A 4441-nucleotide genomic window follows, 5' to 3' on the forward strand; every position below is an offset into this window, starting at 1 on the left:
GTAAGTGTAAAATTTTTTTAAATAATGAGAAAGAGAAATTCTTCACCAGACAGGGTAGGGGTTGGAGATAATTCTTTATGTTATAGTAGGATCTTAATACATATAAATCAGTTGATGTGCATGAAAGTCACATGTTTAAAAAAGCTTATTAATGACTAATGTAAGAAATATTTTATGGCCAGTAGTGTGTCTTACTCCTTTTTTATCTATAGAGTGTGGCAGATTCGCAACTATAACAAATAGATATTCAATAATGTTTGTTGGGCAATTGAGTAAGTGAATTACTGAGTGAAAGAATAAATTGTAGGACTATTTCTACACAAATGGAGCTTCCAGAAATTTGCATGAGAAGATACTATTTTTTTAAAATATAAAAACCATATTTTCTTCTCAAATTAAGAGGGAAATGCAACCCTATTCTTTATTGATATCTGTTAAAACTATGGTCTTTTCAGGTATTTACATAAGATCACCTTCCAGATGTGCTGTTCAGTGTCACACGGGAAACATTTATCTTCACGTGCTTCTAAATCTCTCTTATGTGATTCATACTGAATCTCAGTCCAACCACTTAAAAAAAAATAAAAACAAACATTCCCTAAGGTGCTCGAGTTCATGCAGTTTCAATACACCTTATAAATGGCCATAAACCATGTGCAGCAGGACTCTAGAATAAATAGCCCTTTTAAAAAACTGAGCTGCCAACAAAATTGAGATTCCATTTTTAAACGATTTTCTGCAAAGTAAACATTTTTCAAGCTTGATCTTTGTGTAATTTTTCACTGGCACTTTTCAAGCCAGAAACAACCTGCACATGTTCTTTTTGTAAAGAAGGGTTTAACACTCCACTGTGTCACCAAGTCCCAGGGAGCTAATTTGTTCTAAAGACAACATTACTACATCAATACAACGCAGCTTAACCTTCAACTAACCTTATTCTGTTTGCTTGCCACATTCCTACTGAGCTTCTCAGCCAAAATTTTCCCTCAGTTCTGGCTTCGCTTCTCTCTAGGTGGAAAATATGTGCATATAAACTATGCTGCCTTTGTAGATCAGAGAAAGGCAATATTCACACAGTCCAACAATCACACACACACACACACACACACAGACACACACACACACACACACACACACACACACACACACACACACACACCCCTTGTTCCCTATCTTACAAAACATTGAATCAGTTTAGGGAGGCAAAATACTTAACACAGAACTCTACCTTAAAGCAAAGTCCCCAAAGAGAAATTGTAAAAAAACAAACAGAACAAAACCAAATCCCACTGTTTAGTGTTTTGGCTTGTGTGTTCATTTCTTCTTTTCTAAGGCCTTTTGTTCTAACAGCATTTCCCACATGAGCAAATGATGGCCGTTCTTGGTGAAACTTCCATGAAACTAGTTCTTACCGTAATTTCGTCTGTTATTTCTCCCTTCGCTCTCCTTCTCTCCCACAGCCGTGATAAAGTAGAAGCACTTTCAGTGTTTCTTCATTTGTTGAATTCTCAGATTCAACTGATTTGTCTACATTTGAACATGCTAGAACTAGATTCTCCTCTGTGCTGATAAAGTGATGTTATTTTCTAATTTCCCACTGAAAAATCATGGAACACTGGTATGCTGAAACAGTTTTGAATAACTTTATTCAGACTTTATGCTAGTTAGACAAGTTGACAGGTTCTCAATTTTTTTTGCAAAAGATAAAAATTCTAGTTAGAAATTGTAGCATGAAAAAGAGAACGTTCCATATTATTTTAAAAGGATCAATTTAGTCAACTAGGTGGTTTGCTGAATATTGAGGTCGAATCTCACTGTCTCAAATGACCATATATGCCCAAGGACCTGACATTCAGCTGTCAAAAAAAAGAGAAACAATAAAGAAAATATGAGCCCAAATGAGCTTGATAACCGAAGAATCACAAAGAATACCTTACCCTCAGAATGACGGATTTCTCTACAAAATTTGTCTCAAGGCTGGACAAGAACTCATGGGCAATAGAAATCTTTTCATTGGGGAAAACTTGATATTTTTAGCATAAGATGACACTATTCTCTCACCATCATCTTAGTTTTAAAATGTCCCTAAGCCAGTGCTTTCTTAAAATTTAGTGTGCTATCGATTCCTCATGGATGTTTTGCAAACAGAGAAGCAATTGTAAAATGTCTTAAATGCACTTTTATCTGACTAGAATGGTCAATGCATGAACTACAGAATCCGATTTCTAAGGTCTTTAAGATTTTAAATAGGATTTATGTTAGGTTCGGGATAATTTACATTACTTATATTTTATTGAATCCTAATGCCTTGAGAATTGACAATGCAGATATGACCAATGCCAATGTATTTTTGGAGAAAAACAACAGACATCTGATGTTACCGGTTGAATTGTATCCTTTCAAAATTCATGTTGAAATCCTAACCGACAGTGCCTCAGAACATGACCTTATTTAGAGATAGGAACTTTATGGAATTAGATTTGAGAGAGGCCCTAATCCCATATAACTGGTGTTCTTATGAAAAGAGGAAATTTGGACAAAGACATGTACACAAGGAAAACACTATAAGATGATAAAGGCAGACATCTACAAGCCAAGGAATGCCCAAAGTTGCCAGCAAACCACGAAAATCTAGGAGAGAGGCGCGGGACAGATTGCCCCTCACCACCCTCAAAAGGAACCAATCAGATTGACACCGTGATCTTGGACGCCCAGCCTCCAGAACTGTGAAATAACGTCTCTGTTGTTTAAGTTGTAGTACTTTATTAAGGCAGCCTTAGCAAACTTATCTGTCTGATCATCTCTTTTTCTAATACTTTCCTGAATCTCAACGTCTGAATGAATTGAAGTTTACATATTTAAGTCAGTGATTTCATATACTTGTTTTACTCAAAGTTACCTGTGAAGGTTTTTCAAAACACACATGCTCAGGCAAAACCTCAAACCTACTGAATCAGAATCACTGATATGGGGGTTAGAAATCGATATTCATGAAAAGTTTCACAGGGACGTTGCTGCACATCTTGTTTTGAGAATCACCGATCTAAAGTATGACTGGATCCCACAGTTCTGGGTGCTGTTTGTTCCTTATTTTGGAGGAGAGTGCTCTGATTTTGTCAGTCATGGGAGCTTCGTGGCAGTAACTTCAACCTTGGCTACACATTGGATTTGTCTGGGGGAGCTTTTAAAAACCACAATTGCAGGCTGTACCAGGATCAAATAAAAAAGAATCTCTGGGGTGAGATCCAGACATGGGTATTTTTTAAAATTCCATGTGGTTGCAATGTGTACTCAGAACTGAGAACCTCGGTTTTAAGGTTAAGAAGTAAAAGTTGTGGGCAATGACGAATCAGTTAATTAACATTGCAGAAGATCAGATAACTCTCTGTAACCCGAATAAATCAAGTAGCACCTCAAAACGTACTGAGCCGATCCTTTCTTCCTTTGTTCTCCATTTCTCCCCTTTTCTGTATCCTCTCTTGATTTCTTTCTCTCCACTCTCCTTTATCTTTCTTGGTCATTCAATGCTTTCCCTTTCCTTCTCATTCCATCTCATCTCTTCTCCAACACTAACTTGAAAAAAACATGAAACTGAAGATGGACACACGCATCATATTTTTGAGTCAAACTTTATTATCCCTGATCATCTTTTGGAGAGTGTTTGAGCCGAAATATTTTCTATTTCTTTAAGAAATAACAGCATGTTCCAATTCACATGGGCTTGACATGTACACACTGCTATATTTAAAGTAGATAACCAACAAGGACCTACTGTATAGCACAGAGAACTCTGCTCAATATTCTGTAACAACCTAGTTGGGAGAAGAATTTGAAAAAGAATAGAGACGTGTATATGTATGACTGAATCACTTTGCTGTACACCTGAAACTAACACAACATTGTTAATCAGCTATACTCCAATGTAAAATAAAAAGTTAAAAAAATTATAGATCATAGACATACTTGAAAAATTGTATTAGCCACTAGAGTTGTCTTGTTTTTTATTTCCAAGACAGTATGCTGAACCATGGCTTGACCTGTAGTTTTATGGTGACTAAAACTGTTGATAGCACAAAAAAAACGAAAGAAAAAAGAGATAAGTAACAGCATGTTCCAATTCACATGTTTTCTTAAGTATACACACCTCTCACTCCCCACCTGTCCTTGAATGAATGACTGTGGATACTCTATAGCCTCAGGATATTTCAGAAAGTTGTTCGGTTAAACATCAGGCTTCTGGCATTAAAGCGCTCAGGAGCATCTTGGAGATGACAATGTTTTTCCATACCTAGGTCTAGTTCCCTGGTGCAGCTCTGAAGAACTTAGAAGACTTCATGGGGAACATGACAGCAGCTGCTAGAAGGCAGCAGGAAAGTACCATACATTGCACTCAGAAGAAGGCGTTGAGAGGGTAGCAATGAGTTGTCTCACCACTGATGAA

The sequence above is a fragment of the Pseudorca crassidens genome, chromosome 17, assembly GCF_039906515.1.
Source record: "Pseudorca crassidens isolate mPseCra1 chromosome 17, mPseCra1.hap1, whole genome shotgun sequence".
Lineage (NCBI taxonomy): Eukaryota > Metazoa > Chordata > Mammalia > Artiodactyla > Delphinidae > Pseudorca > Pseudorca crassidens.